Below are 27664 nucleotides of genomic sequence, written 5' to 3' on the forward strand. Positions count from 1 at the left end.
TCGTTGTATACCAGGGATGCAGCTCTCAGGAGTACAGTTGCCACATGTTGGGGGTGTCTGAAATTAGCCACAATGCAATCCCCATTGCCCACTTTGTTAGAAGGCCCTACCCAGTTTACCCTTCTAACTAGCGTTATCTGATCTGAGTACCCGACGGGGAAACCGCAGTTCTTGTTTAGCCATGAGACTGTCTTGTTTTTTAATGAGTCATATGACTCGCCATAAGGAGATGCCGGATGGGTGCCAACTGCAGGAACATTTGTTAAAACCACCACAAAGGGCGCACAATCCGGAGGAAGATTTAGATAACGATTTCTTCTGTCAGGTCTGGGATCTATCTTGTTACCTGTGGTTGAAAGTGAGCCTACACGTGGCTGCGGGTTTCCTGCTATAGGTTGAGGGAGATTGACAGGTGGTGACTGCTGGGGTCTATTCCCTAATGTACTCTGTGCTCCTGCCGGATTGACTGCTGCTGGCACATTTTTCCCCTGTTCAGCTTGGGTGGACCTTATTTCTTTTAGTATGGTGCTAGTATCTCCAGCGGTCTTTTGCTGCGCGGAGACAAGCCCCTCAAGCCTATCTACTTCTTTTACAAGGGAATCAATTTTTTCCACTAATGGTTTGAGAGCCTCCTCTATCTTCATCCCCAGGCTGGTCTCCATAATAGAGATTAAGGCAGTAAACTGCTCATTAGTAATGTTAACACTGGCATTCTGCTTGGGGGGGACTGAATCAGCTCCCGTGAACACAAAAGGATTATTAGCTGCTGCCCAGATGTTATCAGTAGTGTGGCTAGGGTTTGCTACCGCTGAATTGCTAGTTGGTTGTCCCCCTTTACGTAATGCCGTCTTTCTGCACTGCCTTAGTGGCCTCTTCTTGGAGGATACCCCCTCACTTGCTTCACTAATTATATCGGATTGCTCCCTCTCTCCTGAATGTACCATTGCCACAACGTTTACAGAGTTGGGTGTTAGTGTCCGCATACATGTTGATGGGCTGGCTGGTAGCGAGTCGGGTGCCCTCAGAGCGGGCATTTCCCGATTGGACAGACTATCCCTAATAGTAGCCTCTGTATCTTGTACAACAATCAAGGGATCATCCTGTATACATACTGTGGTATCTCCTTTCCCTAATGAGGCACGTCGATCGTTATTTATCTGGGCGACCTTTTTTACCATATAGTTATTAATGGCACTCTGTCCCGGTAGCATGTTGCCTACTTTAGCCTTTGACATTGAGTTCGTAAAATAAATAGACACACTTTAAAAAGATAAGCTGTGCAAATGCAGAACCATACAGAATGTAGGCACAATGTTTAAAATGTCTCAGTTGCTACTAGATATCGTCAAGCAGAACAAAACAAAAAGGGCCTACCCAGTCCGAGCAGCGTTTCTGGCCCAGACCAGACTCCTCAGGCCTCTGAGGGCCACAGAGGGCCCGCCCTTGTCCCTGGCTTCTCCCGGCGCTGCCTGCGCGCTCCCGCGACGCGGGGGCTGCCTGCTCCTTTTCAAGCGCCTCCGGGCGCGCTGGCAGGCGGAAGTGCTCGCCGAGCAGCCTGGGAGCTGTAGTTCCCCCCGCGGCGTCCTCAGGTGTACTGGACGACTTCGGCGAGGGAGAACAACAGCGTGGGCTCCCCAGGGATGTTTGCTGGGCTGGCGGTGAGTAGCGCGGCCCCCAAGGTCCGTTCGGCGCTTTACCAAACTCTCCCCGCTCCTCCGAGGCTGCCTGCTCCTTTTCAAGCGCCTCCGGGCGCGCTGGCAGGCGGAAGTGCTCGCCGAGCTGCCTGGGAGCTGTAGATCCCCCCGCGGCGTCCTCAGGTGTACTGGACGACTTCGGCGAGGGAGAACAACAGCGTGGGCTCCCCAGGGATGTTTGCTGGGCTGGCGGTGAGTAGCGCTGCCCCCAAGGTCCGTTCGGCGCTTTACCAAACTCTCACACTGAATCATTTCTTCGGGCAAGGAGACACAGCAAAGTTAGTGTTCTCTCTTGCGCCGTTCTGTGTGTCGTCCTCCACAGCGCAGTAAATCCTCCAGTCCTACGGACCACCTCCTGTGAGCCTAATGTAACTACACAACAGTCGGCACAATGCTCATGGCGCTACTTTCAAGGGCCGCGGGCACCCAGAAAGTTTCCTTTAGGCATCAGGGCTGGTGCTCGCTACGGACAGGCTGAGCCGGCAGCAAAGTTAAAATCGGATCCATGCACTAGTTAGACAGTCTGCCTGCCGGTGCGTCCAACACCTGTAAAATATGCGCAGCACACACTAGTTAATTCATTGTGCCTACCGGCGTGCAGCACGCCAAACACCAGGTCCAGTCCCCGCTTAAATTCCTACCAATTCACTTCCCTTCACAACCCGACGTGAGGTCACACCCAGCACGCAACCACTGCTGAGAGCAGGCCCCACCCCACCCGCCGCAGGTTACGGTGTCAGAATAGGCACAAGACTGCCACTCGGCCGGGTGACGTCAGGGTCAGGCCCTTCTAGAGTGAGTGACTCAGCCGCGCCCGCAATTTCGGCACAGCTAGACACGTTGTAGCAGCAGCAGTCAGTGCACAATTAACTCTCGCAAGCATCACAGGCTTGCGCCGGCTCGCGCTAGCAGTCTGGCGTTGTCAGTTAATTCAGCTCGGCTGGTACAGAGCAGAGAGACAGTGCCTTTAAAATGCGTGACTGTGCATTTCAGTGCGGTGTTGCGGAACACCGCACTGAAATGCGTTAGTGTCACGTCCGTTGCGTGACACTTGGCAGGCCTGGGAGAAACCACAGCCCTCATACTACTGGACTGCTCGGAGGCTTATTTGACACTCTTTCGAACTCCATCCTGATCAGACAGCTGCACAAGACTGTTGTTCAAGGGCCCATTCTCTGATGGATCAGCACCTTCCTTACCGGAAGAACTCAAGCAGGCACTTGGCACCATACTATTCACAAAAAACAAAAACTCATCTGTGAATACTGTTTTTGAACTAAAGGAAAGAAGACACAGTTTTAATTGGCGATAAAGCACAGAGTTTAATAAGCGCATGGACAAGCTAAAGGTCAGTGAGCTCCACAGAACTGTAAACTGAACTTCGAATCACAAGGCAGCGGACAGTGATTTATATACCTTTTTAAAAGTAAATATATCACATGCATAAGTACTGAAAGAATTTTCAAGCACAGCATCATTGTCAAAAAAGGCAATGATATTCAACAAAAATAACTGATCACCTGACAAGAGAATTCAGTCTATCTACACCTGTAGTTTGATATATTTCTACACTAGCTTGGTGTCCTTGGCATGTCTGGTTTTGAAGTGTAACAGTACCACTCCTACATGTCTACTGCTCTGTAATGCCTAACACCCTGTCTGCCATGAGCTTCTTTTCAGCTTTATTTGCTTATTTTCTTAAACATGTGTTCCCTCAACGCAGACGTGTGGCCTTCACTTCTACTGTGGTGTCTAAATATATTTCCCTATTCTCTCAAAACATGCTTCTGCTTTCCTCCCCACAAATCTTAAACCCAGGTGTGTTGCATTTTATTCTGCTATTGTAGTAAGTCTGGGCCTGTATCATTCTTTTAATGCATACAGGTTTTTCTGCTGATGTTTGCATTGAAAGAACCAAACTTTCTTAATTTAATACAAATACTTTAAGGCTTCTAACAAATAACTTCAACATGACCTCACTGGCCGACAACATCCACAATCAGACATCAAAAACCTTTGTGATGCTGATTTGTATAGCACACTAATCACCCAAGAGGGTATCCAGGTGCTAAGATGTGTAGGTGTGCGGTCCCAAGGTGCTTATATGAAGTGCCTGGTCTTCAGCCTCTAGCAGAACTGAACAAGTGAGGAGGAGAATCGGATGTGTTGAGGGAGAGCATTCCATCTCTTGGGTGTAATGTAGGATAATGAGCGACCTCCAGTTTTGCTTTTGTGGATGCGGAGAGTGTGTTTAAGTGAGAGTGAGCAGAGCATAGGAATGGTGGGCTGGTGAAAGTGTATGCTGCTGTTCAGTTATTCTGGTCCTGTGTTGTGTAGGAATTTGTATGTAAGCATGCGAAGTTTACATTGACTGCACTTGTGAATGGGGAGGCAGTGAATCTTCCTGAGGTGCAGCATGATGTGGGTATGGTGTGAGTGGTCAAGCATGAGCCTTGTGGCTGCGATCTGGATAGTCTGGAGTTTCTGTATGTTTTGGAGTTATGCCGACAACATGCAACTGATACTCTCCCTCTCAGACAAATCTCCCAATACACAAAGAACAACTTCACCACCTATTTAACAGAAATGGTTACCTGAGAAACGTCCAAATGTCTCAAACTGAACTCTACCAAGACAGAAGTGGTGATCTTTGGAAAAAAGGCATCACCATGGAACTCAACCTAGTGGCCTACAGACCTCTGACACACTTTCATCCTCAGCTTGCTAGTTACAAATATCTGAATCATCATTGACAACAATTTGGACATGTCTTAACAGGTGAATATCTTCACCTATCATTCTTCGACACTGTGAGGATGCTAAGAAAGATCTACAAGTGGCTTCTGATCAACACCAGGAAAGCCATCTCCCAATATCTTCTCACCAGCAGGATGGACTGCCATAACTCCACCAATGCAGGAACCACCAAGCTTCTCATAAAGAGACTACAAACCATCCAGAGCGCAGCAGCCAGACCGGTCCTCAACCTCTCTGTTGGACTTGGCCCTTTTTGCAGGGTCATCCCAGAACCTTTTGCCTTCCTCCTGTATTTTTCTGAACTGTTGTTGGTCGTTTTATGATTCTGAGCACTTTATCACAGCTGTTCAGTGCTAAAGTGCCTGTGCTCTCTATGATAAACTTGGTAAGATTGCTCCATACCTGTTTGGCATTCAGGCCTCTGCCACTGCAGGGCCTTTGCGCGTAGTTTACTGCCGCTGTGACGTGCCACATAAAGTGGTTGTGGCGACTATAACTTACCTTTTTAGGTCTCGGCTTGGCAAAAAGCAGCACATGCGCTGCTCTGCCATACAGAGGACTTTTGGAATATATACGATTCCAGCGTGCACGCGGGGAGACAAACGAGACAAAAGATGTGCACACGGGGATTGGATGCTTTACTGGCGGCTTGAGACACTGGGGACTTTTTTTCTCGCCACCACTAAAGGCCATCCCCGCGTGCACATCGTCTGTCCTTCCCATGACGGCAGGCGGTGGTGGGCTGACGGTGCACTTTCCCACAGTGGGGTGCTGTTTTTAAAGCGTCCAGCCACCTTCCTTTAATACCGGCTGCATGGGGTGTTGTACTCAAGCAGTCTACGGCCTCCTTGTTGTATCCAGCCACGGTCGGCACTGTGCTCCTTTATTTATCTGGCCACCGGAGGTGCTGTACTCATTCAGCCTACCCCCTCCGTGTTGTATGGCCCTATGAGGTGCTGTGCTAAAAGCGCCCTCTCCGCTACCCCTAGAACTGACCCCAGGAGGCACTGTGCTGAAACGCCGTCCCTTCCCATGATGGCAGGCGGTGGTGGGCTGATGGCAACATTCCTCTCTTTACTGTGCATTTTCCCACAGGGGGGTGCTGTTTTGAAAGCGTCCAGCCACCTCCCTGTAATACCGGCTGCATGGGATGTTGTACTTGAGCAATCTATGCCCTTCTTGTTGTGCTGGCCACGGGAGGCGCTGTGCTCCTTTATTTATCTGGCCACAGGAGGTGCTGTACTCAAATTCAGCCTACCCCCTCCCTGTTGAGTGGCCACAGGAGGCCAGTGGTGGCTGGTGACATTTGAAAGTGGTGAGGCGTAAAACAATAGCCGTACTGCAATGTTGTGAGTGAGTGTAGCGAGGGAGCCCGAAATACCTATGGGGATTTGGGGGGCGTTAACCAGGTGAATAGAGGCATTAAAAAGTGCCAGATGCACAGTGTATGATTAGTCTTCCTCCACTTCACATGCACAAGCAAACACCAGCGTTGTTCCTTCCTGAAAGTGACTTGCACCACCCCTTCAATCATCTGAAAGACATGACAACAGCTATCTGAATCAAACTTTCTTCCTGTCCAGCTGAGCCATCGCAGCCCTTTCTATAAATGCATGTCACACAGGTCGGGCTGCCTGGAACACACAGCAATTGCACAACTCGACCAAACTCTCTGCCCTGTCACAGCTTAGTTTAACTGCGAAAAGCTAAGGAAACCGGTGATCGCCCACAGTCTCTCTGAACTCAGAAGCGTCCACCCAGTTGCCTAGCAAAGAACCTGGGCGCTAGCAGCCTCTCGTTTATGTCTCAGGACTGACACAAATGAAAAGCGTTTGTAGTGGCTTTGTGGGTTTCACTGCTGCCATCGCTGGCTGCATTAACTTGTGGTGAGGTGCTGTAATAACACACTTTTTATAGAGCCATCGTTTCATGTCATTATTTTGTAGTGCAGAATAAAATGCTTGTTCATTATGAACCGAAGGTCAGAGGCCCGGCACTCTGGAAAAGATGCCCTGAATTGCAAGTTGCGTTGGACTTCGCAAACCTGGAATCAGACGACATATCTTAGGGGCCCAGGTTTGGCGGGAAGGACGGGAGACCCAGAAGGGAGCTTTCCCACAAGGGTTCGGGTGAAAAGCAATACTTGGTTTTGCTACTACACCAAATGTTGCCTCAGAGACCGTGAGTCCAAGGCGACCCTCACACAGGTTGTGGGTTCACTCTCTTGAGAACCAATCCCACAGCAGAACACCTTTGTTGGACCCGCAGATTGCCACTGGGTGAAAACCGTAAGGCAGGCCAGAAAAACAGACGGCGCAACGCAGCCTTTCCAAGCCAATCCTAGCGCACACAATTCACAGGTCCCTTCCACAGTCACCTGAAAGTCTCCCCTCCTTTTCCTCTGTCCTGGTCACTTTTTCCCATCACTCCTATGCCCTCTCTCAAGAGTCTGAGAAGACAGGGATGACTCCCGCTTTAAGCAAACAATGACGTTAGCAAAAATATATCTTTAGAAATTTAAATAGCACTTGTTAGCACAGAACGTAACAACCAATAAAGTGGTGTGAGTGACAGACAGGAGTGAAATAACCTTCATGTGTTGTAGCACGAGCCATCCGTGAAGTAAACGCAAAGAGGTACAGCAATGCAGTTATGTTAGAAGAACAACAGTTGTCTCGTGGTGTTAGCATGCTGGCTGTGTGCTCCCACGGCCACCATCCTGGCCCCTGACCTCCCACGCTGTTCTAAACTGTTCACTGTTGACACCTTAAGTGCGGAGCTGGTTGTTCCAACCCACCTCTGGGGCTCTGCTTTCTATCGGCGCTGTGTGAAAGCGCCCTCTCCCTCTACAAATTTTCCCAGGAGGTGCTGTACTCCTTACTTATCCGGCCACAGAGAGAGCTGTACCAAAAGTGCTCACACCCCCTCTGTAACTGGCTACAGGAGCTGCTCTGGCTCAACGCAGCCTGCCCCTCCATAATAAACACGCCACAGGATATGCTGTGCTTGAATTCCCCCCCCCCTCTATTTTTTACCGGCCGCAGGAGGTGTTGTGCCCACGCAACCTGCTGCCTCTAATTAGTACCAGTCCAGGAGGTGCTGGTGAGAGTATAACCCTCCCTGCAGGACAGTACTCCTTTGCGAGGTGCTGTGCGTACAGGGGCCTACCCTTCCTGTGTTGCTCACCCCCGAAGGTTCTCGCTAAGTGGCAGCACCCTTCTCTGCAGTGCCAGCTCTGTACAACAGAGACACAGACCTACACCCAGTAGCTTGCCGATCCAGTCCTGTGCGAAGAGCAGTCTGGCCAGCACACAGCCTCCTGTGCAGTGCCAGCTGCAGCCGCCCCAGCCACCCCACCTCCTCTCTTCTGCTCCAGAACACGCTGTCTGTCCTTCTTTAGTGGCATCATGGTTCCTCCTCACTCCTGTCCTTCCCTGCAGCGCCAGCCCTAGAGGACCCCGACTTCATGGCCGAATGTGAGCTTTGTCCTGTGAACAGAACAGGGGTTGTCCAGGGTTTGTGTGTGGGTGGTGGTTAGGCCCTCGGCAGCCTCTTGCGGGCAGGCTGTGCCTTCTGATTCACCAGCAAAGGGGGGACACTACCACTGGCGTAACGAAAACTGAGGGGGCCTCCCTGCATGGACCTTAGAGGGGCTCCCTCCGAGCTCAATCAGGAGCTCTCTGGCCAGAGGGCAGTGCCGAGGGGGCCTCCTGGAGCTTTGGGCCCCCCCACACCGCGGGGGATGCGGGGGCCTGTGTTACACCCCTGGACACTACTGACAGGTTACAGCACTTACATTCTCTGCCTTAAAAAGAGGCAGGAACCCTAGTGAATACTGCATGGAGGTGGGGCCTGATCATGCACGTCAGAAAGATATGTCAGCAGGATACTCGGTCTGCAGTGCAGTGAGAAGGGAGGTAGACTTGTCTACGTTAAATCCAGGCCTCTTATGACAAAGTACCCCTCTTCAAATGCGGTTCTCCGTAGCAAAAGAGCTGGGTCACGAGCCTTAGGCCTCATGCAGGTGGGCTTATCAGCTGGATGCCTATAACCTCCTGCAAAGGTGGGTGATCCGCTTGAGCGTCCTGCACAATAATGGGTTATCCTGAACTGGAGGACCTTCCGGGGGAGGAAGCTATATCATGCCAGGGCCTACTGCAGGAACTGAGTTTACCACTGAATGCTTTGCCTCTTGCACTGCATTAGTACCAGTTTAGTCCTCAAAATATAGCCATAAGCAACAGAAAGATGACCAGTCATCTTGCAGAAGGCCTTCTACTGTACACCAATCACGTTTAGCTATGTTTTTAATACCATTTAAACCATTCGAGCTAGAATTTTGTTGTTGTTAAAATCTGCAGATTATGCTGCAGTGTTGGGATTATGTGGGGAAATGCAGCAAATGTAGAATTACGTGAAAAATGCCATAGCTGCTCAGTTCCATAATTCCACTCGCTCTGGGCATAAAGTAGAAAGAGCAAAATGAGTTGGTGATTCACTCCTATCCTAATGTCTGCTGTACTCAGAATTCAATTAGCTGTTTGTAAACACCACTGCTGACCATCTTCGGCAATGCCAGTAGCTTTGGGGTGTCTTTTGTGCATGTTATTATGTAATGGGTTTAGATTCATTAACCTAAAATTCACACAGGGATTTCCAAATACTGGTCAGGTGTCGCACTTTGTCAAGCATTTGATTCTAGCTCACATGTTTAGGCCCTGCCCTAAAACATTGGCCACGCTCTTGTAATATAATTACATTGGGCAGACCTCTTGTAAAGGATTTCTAGTTACCTTTCTTTGCCACGTTCTTTTAGAGACCCTTACCTTTTCTATTCCATTAAAATCATAGATTAGCTAAAGCTACGTTTCAAAATGCACCGTGATAGATTGAGAAAGGTATGTATGCTACAGCCTAATCTCACTGGAGGCAGAGATTGTAGACTGAATTAATGTATTAACAGTGTAGATCTACTTTGGCAGTGCCTCACTGGAGGAAGATAATTAATAATGAATGGTCTAAACTACAAGTACGAAGATTCTGCTCAGTGTGTGTAGTGGCCATCTAAAAATGCAAGTTTTTAGAATATGAGCCCTTAGTGCCACATCCCAGTAAAATCTTCTATGTTTATACCTTGAATCGGATTTGGAAACACCCTATCTGTTTCTGGCCTGAGTTTTATTTGGTGTTTTTTTGTTTTGTTTTGTTTACACCCTGTATCTATTCTTTAACAAGCATTTGCAATGCAATAGGTCTCACCTTTTCGAGAGTTTGAGCTATTGGCATTGTAAATGACAATGTCTTTTATTTATGTGGTTTGAAAACCTGCAAGCGGTGCGTAAACACACACTTTGTACTTATAGTCGTTGCTTACAAGAAGCAAGGCTGGCAGTAACTGCGCCTTTTTTATGCCAGCTATTAGTACAAAGTGCATGTTTACAAAACACATAAATGAAAGACATCGTCATTCACAATGACAATAGCTCAAACTCTCACAAAGACGAGACCTATTGCATTGCAAATTCTTGTTCTACATATCAGTCACCCCTAAGGTAGGCCCTAGCTGGCCCTACGGGCAGGGTGCGGTGTAGGTGAAAGGTAGGACATGTGCCTTAACTGTGTGGAATGTCCTGGTAGTGACAAACAGCCTATTTCGTAGTGGTAAGCAGAGAGGTGGATGCAATCTGGAAACCTTGCAACCTCCAAGGTCAGGACCCAATTGATGATTGGCACTTGCTCCTCAAAGGGCTATACCCAAAGATCACCTAGTTTAAAATGCATGCTGGGATTTAAGAGGAAGGAAGTTGCACTTGTAAATGTAGTATCCTATAATCACGTAGTCCAACACATGTCTTTTGGTTTCTTGTTCATTTATTAGGGAAAGGTCCAGTGCGAAAACACAGAAAGGACGAGAACAGCCAACACGTGTTTCGCCCTTATGGCCAATTGGCCAAGAGCTTTTTCAAGGCAGTGCCCACATGATAAGCATAAAAGATGTGAAAGAAATCAAGGGTATTCGGAGCCTGATTGATAGATAGCCAGATAGTAAAAAAAAACCCTGGTGAAACTCTTCACCCACACATACAAAGCACTATGCAATACAGGCTCAGCCCATCTGAACAGCTGCATACAATTGGCTCTTCCAGTAAGAACCCCCCACCCAGGGCTAACCTTACACCCCTGCTAAAGGCCAGGATACCCTCAACGGTAAAAGGGTGCTACACAAATACAGACAACATAACAAAACACAACACAACATAACATGACATGACATAGAGACAAGCTAGAAGGGATATTGAAGGAAAGAGCATCGCCTAGATTGGAGAAGTGATAACGTTTTAGCAAAGGTGATCAGGAAGGAGGAAAAACCTTTAAAAGGCCATCACTGCTATCCCTACCTAGGCCACCTATTCGATTGGGGTACTGTGGTTGAATAGTTTTAATGCACAGGGAGATCCAAGTGTGCCAAACCTCAGCTACACCTGTATTCTGCATAATACTGAGATTATCCGGGCAACAACCAAGATGTTTTCTGTCCTTTATCTGAAGTGAAATTTTGAGCTAGGTATGAGTGAAGACCTTAGATATTTGTAGCTGTGTATGTATGTGGCATATATGTAGTGTAATATTTGCCGAAAGGCAGCAGAGATTGTACTGTATCAAAGGCAGAGGACTGTTACTGCATAACGAAGCAGCGATTCAAGATGATCATAAAGCCATCTCACTAACATTTTGTCTTATAGCCAGAGACTGCAGGGAGTGATGTAATGTGACAATAGTTACCATCTTTTAACAGCTTACCAATGTAACTATTTTCATCAAATGAGGCACTGGGGCAGAGATGAAGGGTGTATTAAGAATGCTTATTATAACACAGTGATGAGCTTTGAATCTCCCTTTAAAAGGAGTCTTTAGTGGACTTGAAAGCTGTAGAGGAAAGCTTTTCAGTGAAAAGTTTGGAAATGAAATTAGACGTTTTGAGATCGATCAAGGCTACAGAGGCATTCATCTTACACTTGAGCCTGGATCCGAGGCAGCAGCTTGCAGGAGGAGGTCTTCGATGGACTGTGTGAACTGCCTGATTGATGTATGTAAGAGCGAACCCGAGCATGTGATGTCAACTGCTAATGTGACTGATTAAGGCGATGATTGACTTCGTATCTCGGCGACCGTCCTGTTCTCGGCCTCCCTGGAGTAAATGAAGGTGTCTCATGTCTCACTGGATGGCATGCCCGTCGATCTCTGAAGTGACTGCTCTGTACATTGAGATATGAGAGATGACGAGGCAGTTTAATTCTGTGAGCCCACCAGTCAAAGTCAAAAAGATGTATGTTACAGATATTTTGAATTATCCATGAAATCATTAACATCATTGAAGCAGAGATCCTTAGGCAAAAAAAGGAAACTAATTCAACTATCAAAATATTTTTTTTATATTTTAATAAAAAGTTTTTAAAAAAAAGCTACAGTACAACTAATTCCCAAACTCTATTAGAAAAGGGTCTACTATTATTAGATGGTAGCTTTTTTTCCTTTTAGCTCTTGACACTTGCACCAGAAGTTGATGTAATACAAAAAGCCAAGGACCAAACTACTAATTTAAGAAACAGAGTTATAAGGGATTTCTTGCACAGTTTTTGACCGTGACTACAACATAATAGAAGCACAAATTAGTTCCTAGCTGCTTCTTCTGATCAATGATCCCTTTTCTGTTTATGACGTGGGAAGCTACAACTTAAGCATGTCTAAGGCTCATTGTTGTCATATTTTATCCCGACAGTTAAATAGGGTATGGGCCTACTAAATGTTCCAGAGGGACGCACTGTCGCACCCATTGCTTTTATGATGGCCTCCATGATCCCTATCACATCGGTGTTGGTGGGTTTTCCTTTATTAGTTAACTGGATAAACTCAGTCTGATTTAACCAGGCCGATGAATCTCCAGCAAAGGAAATGAAAAATCAAAGATCCCTGAAAATTGAAATAAGTTTGTCACAAAATACACCAGACCTGATATTGAGTTCCGAATATAAAATGAAAAAAAGCTCCCAATAAGGGAAAACAACTTTCTTTGATGCCTGGATTGAAAGGCTGACTTTATGTGGGACTGGAAGATGGAGTGTGGCAAAGGAAACCACGACAAGAGGTAGTGCATTTTTTGTGACTACTTTGACACAAGAAGATGGAAAATAAGATAGAAAGGGAACTATGTCCGAGTGATCTCGAAAAGGGGATGGGATAGAGAAATAGACGACAAAGGCAAAAGGAATGGCAGTGGAAAAAAAGTAAAAACATTCCTTTTTAAAAAACAGAAGCAGAGAGAGAGAGAGAGAGAGGGGCGCTGAGAGGAACATAGGAAAACCAGCAGCGCGGAGCAAGGCATGCGTGGCACTGTTTTGAAACTAGATTACAAAAATAGAAAGTGGAGGTGGAGTAACAGGAGGAGAAGGTGGAAGAGTTAAGAAAGCGAAGAGAAAGATGAGGGGAAGAAGAGAGAGGGCATGTGTTCTTTCACACTGCAAAGGGAAACAAGAATAAAACCCAGTCCCTCAAAATGGCCATTCTAGCTATTTGATGCCAGACATGAGTTAGTTTCAATTACCTAACCAGGACAGTATTAACCAGGACTGCTAGTCCTACAGAACACACAGTGCACACTTTTGCAACCGGTCTTCCCTGTCATTTGTGTGCATTAGACGATAATCTGAGCTATTCAAATTTAGATTACTGTATATGAGTAAAGACAATTGTAATTCTGCTAACAGCTTCACGAATATTTTGTCATAACAGTGCATTCGTTTGTACAGGGAGATGCCTAGGACAAAAGCCATTCCATCATGTAGAACAACAAGATATATTACAAGATGCATTCTTAATATAAATGCAAATGGTCACTGGTGCGAGACTCAATACGCAAAACCATTTCTGCCACTTTAGTAAAATCATGCCGTTAGTATTGTCTCATATGCCACTGCCACTTATAGCATGTTAGATGTTGTGTTTGTGGTTGGCAGCGGCATGCACCCTGTCCAAGCAGGATCCACAATCCTAGTCAGTGTAAGTCACACAAACACCTTAAATTAACTTGTGCTCACCCTCCGGTGGCTTGGCACAGAGCAGTCAGGCTTAGTTTAGGAAGCAATGTGTAAAGTATTTATGCAATACATCAAACAGAAAAACAATAAAAATACAACGCAAATCGATTCCAAATCAAGTTAAAAAAATAGCTCTTAATTCAATAAACAAAATAAGACCAAAATGACAAAAATCCAATGAGTGAAATTTGGGATATGAATTTTTAAAGAATAAATGTGAAAATAGCGCTTAGATGAAATAAGCACCTGTTGGGATATCTGGTCACGCCTGACTGGGACAAAGTCAATAGCTCAGGCCGACCATGATGAAGCATGGACCGGATACAGTGACCCTTCAAGGCCCGCTGAACAAAAGTACCATAATCCTTGTCGCAACAGCGAGATTGAGGGGTGCAGCAGGTAGATGCGTCGGTGTTGATTCTGCATTTGAGGTGATGCATTGATTCTATCCACGCAATGATGGCGATGCAGTGGTTCCAAGAAAAATCACTGGCTCCGAGATACACTGATTCTAAAGCTGATGCAGTCTGTTTCTCCACACAGTTGAAAGAATGCGTTGATCATCTCTCTGCAGTGGCGGCAATGCAGTGGCTCCGAGGAGGCATTTTGATGGTGATGCGCTGGTTCTGAGCTCAATGCACTGCTCCTATTCCAGCACAGCAGCGATTCATCAATTCTGAACTTGCAGCAGATGATGTGTAGGTTTTGCTGGGACAAGCACCTGTGCTCCACTTCCAATGGCCCAGGCACAGGAGCCAAAGGAGCCCAGTCTTCAAATCAGGAGCCTAATCAGTTAGCCCTTGGAGTCACTCTCGGATTAGGTGATGGGGGTCCAATCTTTACCCAGACAGAAATAAGCAGCAGGTTAACACAGCAAGGCAGCAGTCTTGCAGAGCAGCAGTCCAACAGAGTGGCAGTTCTCAAGCACAGCAGTTCTTCTTCTAGGTAAAGGGGTTTCAGGTCCAGAAGTGTACTGAGTTGGTAGTGTCAGAGGTCCAGTATTTATACCCAGTTGTGCCTTTGAAGTGAGGGAGTCTTCAAAAGATGTCTTTGAAGTACATAGAGTCTCTGTCCTTCCTGCCCTGGCTCCAGACTCATGACATGGGGGTATGGAGCCCTTTGTGTGTGCACAAGACACAGCCTATTTATGTATAAGTGTCAAGTTGTGCCAAGCTTCTCCCTCCCATTGTCACAGGAAGATCCATCAAGTCACACCTAAGTTCCCTTTTTGTTGCTGTCTAGAGGGAAAACACAAATCCCAGCTGTCACCCATCCCAGACATGTGATTAGAGTCAGGCAGCAGGCACCCAAGGGCTAAAGTAAGAAAATACTGACCTTCTAAAGGTGCCATTTTCAGAATTGCAATTTAAAATCTAACTGCACCATAAGTTGTGATTTCAAAATATGATTCCAGAGCCACGAAACTTGGAGGCCCTGTTTCTTCCTCATTGAATATTACACTTATAAAATGTAATAAGGTAATCCCAATGATATCCTAGGGGAGAGATTAGCCTTGCAGTAGCGAAAAAGGAATTTAAGTGTTTTTCTCTACCAGGATATGTAAACCCTAAAAATACATGTCCTACCTTATAAATACACTGCACTCTGCACTTGCGCTGTCCAGGGCCTACCTTGCGGGTAATATACATGTTTTAAAAAGAAAGGTTAAGACCTGGCAAGATGTTTAACTTGCCAGGTAGACGTGGCAGTTTAAAACTGCACACACATGGCCTGCAGTGGCAGGCTGAGCCATTGTTAAGGGGTTACTTAAGTGTGTGGCTCGATTAGTGCTGCAGGCTCATCTGTAGCATTTAACTTACACGCCCCGGGCACATGTAATTCACTTTATTAGGAATTTATAAGTAAATGAAATATGCCAATTGGGTATGAGCCAATGTTACCATGATTTAAGGAGAGAGCACGTGCACTTTAGCACTTGTTAGCAGTGTTAAAGTGCTCAGAGTCCTAAAGCCAACTAAAACAAGGTTAGGAAAAGAGGAGCAGGAAGGGAAACATTTTGGGATGACTTTTCTGAGAGAAATATTTTCCAACACAGCTGTGGATTCTAATTGTGTCCTTGAAGATTTTTACCCTAATTGCTAATTATTTTTTTTAATTTGAAAAAAAACACTACTTATTTATGGTAGCATTAGCTGTCTCTCCTAATTATCATTCGTAATTAGTTTGCCATCTCTGAAAATGATGATTCTTCATTAGTATAGTTTTGGCTTTCGAATATTGAGATTTAGAAACTTGTCTTTTGACATATAGGAATTAGTGCACAAATCGTATCAACCAATATTTTACCTCTGAGTTAAGCAGAGCAGTAGTGATGTCGCTTCTGAAGAAACCCTGGCTAGAGCATCTAAAGGCTCGTAAGTCCAGACCCTTCTCACACTGTTGCGAGACAGTTTTGAGGCCGCAATCTGCTTGGCGGTGCTGCTGCCCCCTCTAAACCTCTAGAGGGATCAGAGAAAGCTCAAATCCAACTTCACATTGACAGAAATCTCTATCTGATGCTATCTATGTGGGTGTCGTACCTGGCTGAGGCCCAGAGTCTATTGCCCTAGAATATGTTGACATTGATGTGCTTTCAGTAGGCAACAGGATGTGGACATTGGTATGTCAGTCAAATCATGGATTCAGTCCTTCCATTGCGAACATACACAATGCAACAATATTCTTGCATGGAAGTATTCACTTCCAGTATAAAATTCTACCCCAAAACTATTTTTAAATCAATCCAAACATTGGAGGTGTACCCCACAGTGCAGCAACCATACAGCATGTGAAGTATTTGGAGAAGTAAATACATTTCTCCAATTTTGCACCTGCAGGAGATGTTATCTTTGGACGGAAAGCATGGTCTGACAATTTTAGTAGATAGTGGTCTTAGTAAAAAAAAATATGGATGCTTGACCTGGAACGTCCAATTACCACTCATGTAAAGCCCATTGTCACAAAGTAAGGCAAAGCAGCACAAAGAACTATATGAACTGGAAAAAGTGCACTTTTCAGTGCAAAATAAGTTAATTCTCTTTGAAAACATTGCACAGCTTAGAGCCACTCTGCATGACTCTGCAGCGGCGCAAAGTCTTGATAAATCTGCCCTGAAATATAGGCCACTGAATGCCAGATTAGTAAATTTGCCAGTTTCACATGAGTTTTTAAATGGTTAGAATGATAGAAGGCATGCGCGGAAAGACAATTTATTGTCTTGCTTATTGAGAGTATTTGGTGGACGGGGCAGAGATTATGCAAAGCTTGAGTGGGGTGTAGCTGTTATAAGAAAACACAATGGATTGCTGGTCCCTTTTCCCAAAGGAACACTAGAAAAAGTGACTGCATTAATTAATGAAATTGCCTGCCTTTCTATACCCGTACTTTGTCTAATTGCTGTCCTTTCATTCTAAAAGAATTTTTTAAAGCTAAATTGATTACACAGTTTGTTCCACAATCAATAAAGCAATAAACCATGTACGGCTAAAAAGGGATTAGGTGTAGAAATAAATAGCTACTTGAAAGCGGACTACTATCTTGGAAGGCTTGTTGCTGTAGAATGCATAATTATCCCTCCTCGGCATTTTCATGAACCATACATCTCATAATAATTTCACGCTTGCCTTTCAATTTTGCCTGTCTTGAAAGTAAATCCTTTTATCTCCTGTGTATCAGATGTGGTATAAAGTCACCGAAGGCTCGCCCAGTGCACGTTATCCCGATGATCTGGATTCCGAACATGTAGATGAAAAGCATAAGCTTAGCTTAAACAACAATGCTGTTAGCTTTCATTAGTTTAAAGGGCTCAGCACCGTATTTTTGAGAATAAAATACATTTTGGCGAGATGGTAAAACCTTTTCTTGGACGAACAACACTTGTACATCGATGCACAGCAGTATTGATGAACATTGCCACCAGTATCTGCCGGCAGAAATTTAGGGGATTATTTACGCCGGTGTGTCAGTAGGTCTCGGCTAGCGTAGGCTGCGCATAGGCGCAGTCTCGCTGGCGAGATTTAATGACTCTGAGTAGCGAGGTTAAGCCCCGCCCCTCTTCTCTTTGGCTGGCCTCCTAAACGGTGGCCAGCCATTGGAGAAGAGGTCCCATTGACGTCATTCTTTGGATCTAAGCCCCGTCCTTTCTGGATTGGGGGGCGTGTTTTCGACATTCTTACTACCTAGTGACGTTCTCAGTCAAAAAAACGCCCCCAGTCTGAAAAGGATGGGGCTTAGATAGAAAGAAGAACCATTTGTCTGTAAGCCCCGTCCTTTTCAGACTGGAGGCATGTTTTTGATTGTTGTTTACATCCTAGAAAACACGCCCCCCAATCTGAAAAGGACAGGGCTTAGAGACAAATGGTGAGCGCTCGAGCACTTGTTTTTAATATATCACTAGACTATTATCAACCCCGTCTCTGTTGTATATGACGCATTCTCTGGTTCCGGAACACTGAAAAAATATAAATAACTTACAGCGTTTAGAGTTGAACATGACTTAAGAAACTCACACAGCACGCACAGGCAAAGTCACAACAACCACAGACAGCAGTCTGTACTCTGCGCGCAACAGGGTTTCCTATCCGTGGTGCTCGGACGTGAAGCTCCCCTAGCATTGTCCTCGCGCCAGCCCTCCTTCAGCAGTTCCTGTCCCCGCGCTCGCCGTCCGAGTCCCGGGGCTGCTCGACTCGTGCTCGGCCGGACAATGTAATTGTGCTTGTTTGCCCTCTCGCTCGCGCTCCAGTCTCCCCAGTGTTCCACCGGTGCGCGCCACCCGCTGCAAGTGCCGCACGCCCTCTATGTCTTGTGCTCGTGAGCCACGGCCCTGGGAGTGTGCGGTAGATCAGACAGCAGCGCCCGCTCAGGTTTGCTGGGATTGTGTGCAGCCTCCTCCTGCCCTGCCTGGGTCCACGCTGCTTTCACTGACCTAGCCGGCGGCCTGCTGTGCAGTGTGTGCGCCCCTTTAGTGTACATCCAACTCATGGCATGCCTTGCTGCAATCCTTTAACTACGCTTATTGATACCAGCAGCGCCCTCAATTTGCAATCAATGGCAAACTCTGCGCACCCAGCTAAATCTTGCATAAACTCTTTCTCTGCAACTCCCTTTGTGCATGCAAAGTCATCTACACCTCTTCACAACATATCCTAACTTCCTCATGCAGCCTCTTCAGCATGCAGCGCCAACCTTGCATATTCCTTGAACCGTTTAGTACAAGCATGTTCCTTTCCTACGCCCTCACAATGTGCAGACCAAGGCGTGCATCCTGCGTCCCCTGTGTGCATTCCACGTCATGCCCTGCTTCGCTCCTTCACTACACACCTTCCCAATTGCAGCTCTTCAGTGTATGGAGCTCTTACATTTCCCAGAACGCCTTTGCTACATGCCTTGCGCCGTGCAGTCCTTTCAGCGTGCAGACTCTGTAGATACCTTGTATCACTGTATTTCACACACTACCTTTCCACAAAACCCCAAAATTGTGCAAATCGAGACACGGCAATGTTGCTTGAACCCCCTTCCAATAAAATGGAACCACTAATGGCACAATCCTTCTCTGGTAGCGCAACCAGAAATTGTAACTCACCTCGCTCCAAATCTTCGCACAACCAGCTACTCTCAAGACTGACCTGAAAGCTCTCCTCCTCCAACATTATTTTAGCTAAGATACTGCAATCAATTCTTGGCCCCCTCCTCACTCCTGCGCCCTCAAAGTTTATAGGGTAATGACTTACATCACTGAGCCCCCCTCTGATCAACGTTGCTCCCGAGAGATCGTCACAATCCAGCATTCAAATTATGACATTCCGCCCGGGAATTCCACATTCCAGAGCGTGATGAACATGTGCCCGATAGAAGCGAGACGGTCACTCAGCCCCTCTCTCTTTCCACACACATATTCCACAAAATCCTATTAATTTAGTTCTTTTCTTTTTAGGGATAACCCTAATGGGCGAGGGTTCTACAACAAAAAACATTGTGCTTTTTCTACAAACGAGTGTTAGCCTACCACCACCACCACCACCACCACATCCACCACCACATTCCACCATCATCACCACATCCACCACCACCACATCCAACACATCCACCACCCCCACATCCACCACATCCTCCACCAACACATACACCATCACCACCACATCCACCATCATATCCATCACCACATCCACCACCACTACATCCACCACATCCACTGCCACATCCACCACCACCACATCCACCATCACTGCATCCGCTATCACCACCACATCCACCATCACCACCACATCCACCACCACTACATCCACCACATCCACCACCACCACATCCGCCACCACCACCACCACCACATCCACCACCACCACATCCACCATCACCACCACATCCCCCACCACATCCACCATCACCACCACGTCTACCACCACATCCACCACCACATCCACCACATCCACCACCACCACATACACCACCAAATCCACCACCACCACATCCAGCACCACCACATCCACCACCACCACATCCACCACATCCAACACCACCACATCCACCACATCTACCACCACCACATCCACCACCACATCTACCACCACCACCACATCTACCACCACCACATCCACCACCACCACCTCATCCATCACTACCACTACATCCGCCACCACCACCACATCCACCACCACATCCACCACATCCACCACCACCACCACATCCACCACCACCACATCCACCACCTCATCCACCACCACCACATCCACCACCACCACATCCACCATCCCCACCACCACCACCACCACATCCACCACATCCACATCCACCACATCCACCGCCACCACATCCACTACCGCATCCACCACCACCAGATCCACCACCACCACATCCACCACCACCACATCCACCACCACCACCACATCCACCACCACCACCATGACCACATCCACCACCACATCCACAACCACCACATCCACCACCACCACATCCACCACCACCACATCCACCACATCTGTGTGTGTGTGTGTGTGGCTCTGTGTGTGTGTTTGGCTCTGCGTGTGTGTGTGTGTGTGGGTGCAAATGCAATAGGTCTCGCATTTGTGAGAGATTAAGCTATTGGCATCGTAAATGACAATGCCATTTATTTATCTGTTTTCAAAACCAACACATAAATAAAAAAATGTGTCATTTACAATGCCAATAGCTCTAACTTTTGCAAAGGTGAGACCGTTGCATTGTAAATGCTTGTTTTTAACATGGGGAAAAAGCGTTGCACCGCTGGCGCAAAGGGCTTGTAAATAAGCCCCTTAGATTTTGTTTTACCCAACGTCAGGGGTAGCAGAAATGACCCTTTCAAACCCCAAAGACTACATAGTGTTGATTTGTTTCCAACCATTAGTACCTCTTGAAAAGGAATGGGGAATGAGCGGAAAATATATCAAGTAAACAGGGCGCAAAAGTCCTGTTACTTTTTTTGTGCTGTTGCTGCCTTCATGTCCCCCTGAGACAAGGGGTAGCAATGGCAGTGGCCAACCATAGCCACCCACAGTTGTGGTCTCTGGGCTGACCACTTCTTCCGAATTTGAAATTTGACAGAGGTGTGCCAGGTCCAAATCACAAAAATAATCGTTAAACTACACCCACAAGTCTATGTCTACTTCACTGTAGCTTTCCATATATATTTTTTTTATTCACAAAGGTTACCAAATTACCATGAAAACTCTGAGGATGCAGTGACTGTTTCGTTTTTCACAGCGGTTCACCTGAAATTCTTTCATGAGCTCCATTTTAACATGAGCCCATGCGAATGTGTCGGTTTGCTCATGCGAAAATTCACAGCAGGTTTTCTGCACTTTTCTTTTTTCTCCATGGGAAAATATTCTTGCTTGTGGAAAAAAGCCTTTCCCTAGACCCCATCAATTAGTGTTCCTATAACCTGCTATTTGTAAAGCGCAAACTAAACTCCCATAAGGGTCTCAAGGCGCTGGGGGCTTTGCCAGGAAGATCAAGTGAGCTATTGCTCAGAGTCACATGATGATGAGCTGAGCTGCGGGATCGAACCGTGAGCCCCATGCTCAGTAGGGTGCACACTCAGCAGTCATTCGCCCTGGCCGCTGCGTCACACCTCTCCCACATGCTAAATCCCACCCAGAACAGGGGTTTACACTTACCCTTGCCAGCAAATCTATGACCATTTTCAGTGTAAAAAAATATTCTGAATGTGAACAAACTCTCAGAACACTTACACCCTGGGCCTCCACCTTCCTGCCATTAGGAGTAGAATCAAGCATAGAAATATATGGCAGATTTCCCATCAGCCATATTACTAGTGCCTTCTAGTCAATGACACTCTAAATTTGACAAACTGGAAAAGGACCATGTTTTGACAGAGTGATCTCTCTGCCAAACTCTAAATCAGGACCTAAATCCGTTTAAGAGAGTAACATGAATGTCAGTTTGCTTTGCACTTGTAAAAAGTATAATTGCATTTGCTAAATGTACACATGACCGTAGATTTGTGAATTGGGTCTACATCTTTTATCAGAGGACGTAACCCAAGGGGGATTGCCATTGAGGACTGGATAAGAGTGGGAAAGACAATTACTATGGCATGTCATATGGGTGGCCAACAGTGTGGGATAGACTCCTAAGTTTGACCTGCCTCCATTTTCGTAAATGTGCATTGGAATTCTTTCATACTCACATAAAAACATGTTTTATCAGTATGTGCTGTCAACAACTGCACATCACAATTCTTACCGATCAATTATTAAAACAAATGTAATCTTCAATTGGTTATATTGGTAGCATTTTGCATCATGTGCATTGATTGTGCATGCCTAAGGATATTTTCAAATAGATTGAATCCTCTCTTATCACTGATAGACAAGTTGTGAAACGTTTGGTTTTGCCCTATTTAGGCCCCACATCCCTTAGATTTTTAACTTTTGATCCACCAGGTTTTTGGATCTCTCCATGCTTAGGGGTCCATTACGATGTCGGGCGGTTTGCCTCCGCCAGGCTGGCGGTGGCCACCGCCGGCCTGGCGGAGGCAAACCGCCCGACATCGCAAGCCCGATTCCCCCGCCATATTAGGATGGCAGAGGGGAAGGTGGCGGTGCAAAATACTGCCCGCCTGTTTTCCGCCCCGGTCGCCTTGCGGCCGGGGCGGAAAATGAGTAACATGCAGGCGGTGTCTGTCAGACACCGCCCGCAACATTACCATGGGCCTTTTTCAATGCCTTTGCGTGGCGGCAATGCCCCCACAGAAAGGCATGCAGTGTTTACTCTGGGGGCCCCCTGTGGGCCCCCAGAGTGAAGCGCAAAGGGAGGGTGGCACACGGGGGGGTACCTGTGGTAACCCCCTGCCTTTGCATGATCGAAGAGGCAGGCACCGCGCGGTGCCTGCCACTTCGATTGTGCAAAGGCGTGCTTTTGTTTTTAACATTGTGGCGGGCGGAGCAGTGAGCACCGCCCGCCACAATGTTAAATTGAGGAATGCGCCCGCCACTGTGGCGGGCGCATCCTAATGGCAATGTCGGGACCCCCGCCCTTTAGGCGGGCGGTCCCGAGTTACGCTAGGGTGGCGGGCGGGCAAAGCCTGCCCGCCATCCTAATGTGCCCCCAAGTCTCACTCACTGCAACTTCCAATAAAATTGGCTTGGGTTGTTAACTGCAGGTGCCTCTCTCTTAAAATACAAATGTGATGTCTGGGTGAGTGAGAATATTGCCGAAGTCAGTTTGGTATTACTGCACAGGTAGCCTATTGCAGATGGGACCTATGCTAAATTGGATATGGCTTACAAGTTGTTTACGGCCTACAAACACTATATTCTAAAAAAGGGAAAACTTTCTCTTTTTAATATAGTGTGAGTCTCTAGTGCTTTGCAAAACGTATTTATGGTCTTGCTGTATTTACACTGTAGGTTACAGCTGCACCAAAATAATAACTTCACACTTACTGGACCTAGAGACAAATGCAATGTCTCAATAGGTAAAAAAAGGTCCCAAGTGCTAATGTATATGAAATATTGAATCTGTCATATTTCCATTCCATAATTCATAGATTCAGAAAATGGAACAGTGGTGAACGGTCACATGCATTGGTGGATGGGCTCTTGGAATTGACTCCTGAATTTCTGTAACCTTTCGAACTTCTAAATATTGTGGATTTGTCTGTGGGACAGAACTTTGCCTGCTGTTTGTTTTACTCTGAATTCTAAGAAAGATTAGAAATCTTGGACGTGATACTAATTTGGTACCTTGGAACTTACAAATATAGTCGTGCTTTAGACACATAGCTAATGAGTCTTTAACACCCCCTCCCTTGGTTGTTACATGATTTGCTTAATTTGGAGTAAATGTATACAACTTGTGGAAATTAGCAAAATTAATGTACCTAAGCGGCGTTCATTTGCCTTTTCCCATTCCCCTCCCTGAAAGCACCATGAATACCGTGAAACATTAACCGCATCATTCCGCCAGTAAAGGCCCGTGCCCACATGTACATGACAGCCATTTTTAGGCACCATGGCCTTTTTCTTTGCCCGCTCGTTGGAATCCCCGGCTTCCTTCCTGCGCGTATTTGAACACCCCCCCTCCTCTCACATGCATAGACCATAAAACCCTCTCCCTCTGCGCGACCCTGCTCTGAAAAGCAACCCTCCTGCTTGACCCACGCAAACCCCCCATTTCCTCTCGAAGAAGCATCCTTCGCCTCAGCTGACATAACCCCCCCCCCCCAGCTGTACCTGACTGCCCCCGCTCCCTCATGTACGGGTCATGAGATCTCTCTCTCTCTCTGTGTGACTCCGTCCTTGGGAGTCACGCTCTCGCCTGACCAACACCTCCTTTCCTTTCATGAATACCCCTCTGTTGGTAAACTCTCCCCCTGCGCTTGATTGTCCACGCGGCATGAATACCTCTCCTTTGATGACCCCTTCCACCGAGTCCGATTGTCCACACAGGTCCGAGGCCATCGCCTAAGCCGGGAGATACAGTTTACTGCCCCTTATTGTATGAAGTCGCTCCTCTTCAAAGGGCCCACTATTGATCCTGGCCTCCCCACCCCCTGGGATACGATCAGGCGCACACATCCTAAGAATTGGCGGAACACTCAGCTGCATGATAGCCCCCTCCTCTTATCAGCAGGTTGAGGACCTCTATTGTGGATGCATGTGGGGGTGGGGATTGACAGGAGGATTACGGGAATGTCTTTTTCCTTACTTCACAATGCCTTGATTGTAATAAAGAGTGGTCACATGCCATAAACCAGTGTATAAGAGGCCAGGCCTCAGAGAGGCTGGTAGAGCACCTCCCGAAAGACACTGTGTTTCGTGTCCGAAATGACAGGCTCTCCTCATGAGAAATAAAACTCTGTTCTTATGATCCTGCTTCCAGCGCCCGTCTCTTTATTCGGTAAACTATTCAGAATGGGAACTAAGAGGCGGCTTGCGCCAGCAGCTCGGGCATCGATAGTAATTTGGGCTGACTTTCCACAATTGGCGCCCCAAACGCGGGGCCCATCAGCGACATAAGGTCCAGTAAGAGAGGTCCAGAAGATGGAGGTGAACATCTAAACGATCGGAGTATACCTGCCTTAAGAGGACCCTCGTCCGGCTGCTGATTGAATGAACTTCACCGATTCCGAACGGACCTCTCTCGAGTGACCCACTGTCCTGACTGGGATCCCACAGGACTGCTGCGGTAAAATCATGGAGTAAGAGAACGATCGGGCGCTGGAAGGGGGAAGACGAAGAACTGTCCATATGGTCCGGTCCGGGTAAGGTTAAGTAGGAGACGCCTGTTACGTCTAATTGGTAGGATGGCTTTATCCATCTGATTGATTGATTGATTGTTTGTATTGGAATCGGTATTTAAATACTGATATTGTTCATTGATTGGTTGCTCTGTTGTTCTTGGAGATTCGCTGTCTGCAAACAGGGAAAGAACACGTTCTCTCTTTGCAGGTAGCGAAAGGGTAGGTAACGCAAACCTTTAACACGTCGTACCTACTTATTCTCCCCACTGATTGATTGTTTGGCCCGAACTGTTGTTCGCGGATTGTTTTCTGGAGATTCTCTGCCTGCAAACGGGGAAGAACAGGTTCTCTCTTTGCAGGTAGCAAAAGGGTAGGAAACACAAACCTTTAACACGTCGTACCTACTTATTCTCCCCATTGATTGTTTGATTGACCGAAAATTGATTGTTCGATATTGGTTCTTTTTGAGGTATTCACCGCCTGCAAACAACGAAGAATAGAAATATTCTGTCTAGTCTTTGCCCGCCGTGATAAGATAGGTAGTGCAGACTTTTGTCCCCGTTGTAATCCGTCATGCCTATCTTCTCCCCACTGATTGGTAAACTAGTTCCACCCGGACCATTTATTGGAGGTAGATCATCCGGCTCAACCGGAGGGTAGCTCTGATAAAAGGACATATAAAATATGAAGTGATCACCGAATCCTGTTAACAGAAACTTTAGCATGAAGCACACACTAGACAACGAAGGAAAAAAAAAGTCGAGCTAAGTCAGTAGCCCACTGATGAGTTTCCGACTTCACTAAAAATAAGAAACATTAGAAATAGTATGAGTTTCCAACTTCACTAAAAATAAGAAACATTAGAAATAGTCCGTAATGAGAAATATAAAATGGCGAAAGAAGCCAAGCTTGCCGCCAAGACAGCCACGAGGTAGCTAGGCCCCGCCGCCCCTCCAAAGCATGTCTGTTACACCGCCTGCCACGCCCAAATAACGGTAACATGAAATAGATACAAATCAGCAGATACCTACCCCCATTCCGGAAGCTCCCGAAGTGCAACAGGTCCGCGGTTACGCCCATCCGGAAGGCGAGGCCTTGACGCATGTTGAGCAGGGCCCGACTGGCCGCCATCGGAGGGGGAGACTGTGGGGCGGACAGCCCGAGGGTTGTTATGGTCTCCCCATTCCCTTCTTTCCTTCTGCCCTGTGGGCCACCGGGGGGGGGGGATGTCTTGCCTCTGCCTCCGACCCCCCCCCTCTCTATTGCCTGCTCCGGCCGTCAGAAAAACGAAACCGGAGCGGAGGTCGGTAGCGCAATGCTGCGGCAGTACTGGAGAGTTGCAGATAGTCTCGCCTGGTCTGGCCGCTACGAAAAGTCCAGAGAAAACGGTGCCCTGCAGGCCGCACAGGGGGGGGATGTCTTGCTGCCTCCGACCCCCCCCCCTCTCTTCATTGCCTGGTACGGCCATTCCAAAGTGCTGGAGCCGAGAAACGGTGTGGGGTCGCCAGAAGGGGGAGGCGGCGCGAACGAGCCTCCCCCACCCCCCCAGGTGGGGGCTTCCAGCGACACCCCAACGCTTTGATCCACAGGGTCCCAATCGAAAAGCGGCGCTTGGCCCAGGACCGATGCACGTCCTGTGCTCTTTTCTCCTCAACTTTGAAGATTCTATGAGAGCCGGGGGGCCCCCGACCCTTCTACACGGGCGCCCCCGTCCCCCGTTGGGAACCGCGACATCGGTGCACTCCTGCTGTCGCCAACCTCAGTTTTGAAATGACTAAGACCCCGCAAGACCGCCAACTTGAACAGTTCCGGTGGGATGCTAGTATGACCCGGTAGAGAAATTGTTGCCTCCCTCCCCACTTTTTGACTGATGGTTCACATTGCCAGTCTCTTCTGTTGACCTTTTCGAAAACAAACTCTTGAACTGCCGAAAGAGGTTCTGGTCCAACCATGAGATGGAGGAAACATTTTTTTTACTATACCTGGGCCTGCCTGACCTCGCCCAAAATGGCGCCGATACAAATGAAACTTTCAGCTCTTTTGTTGTACCCTGATTGCTCAAGCTTTGATGTTCTGAGATATGTATGTAGTTTTTGGACAATGAAAGTAGATAAGATGGATATTGATAATGTGTTCAGAAAAGGATTTGATATAAGATGGATATTGATTATGTGTTGGGACAATGAACTGGTATAGGGTGGGTACCAATTATGTGTTAAAGCAATGAATTGATATGAAATAGGTACTGATTGAGCATTCGGACAATGAATTGATATTAAGTTTTAACGCACCATGGTTATTTGAAAGTTTGACTTCTCGACATTTATGATGCTTACTCCCAATGAATTTTGATACGATGTTATTGCACTTCCCGCACTTTTTATTATGAAATGAAT

Source organism: Lissotriton vulgaris, chromosome 7 (genome assembly GCF_964263255.1).
Source record: "Lissotriton vulgaris chromosome 7, aLisVul1.2, whole genome shotgun sequence".
Lineage (NCBI taxonomy): Eukaryota > Metazoa > Chordata > Amphibia > Caudata > Salamandridae > Lissotriton > Lissotriton vulgaris.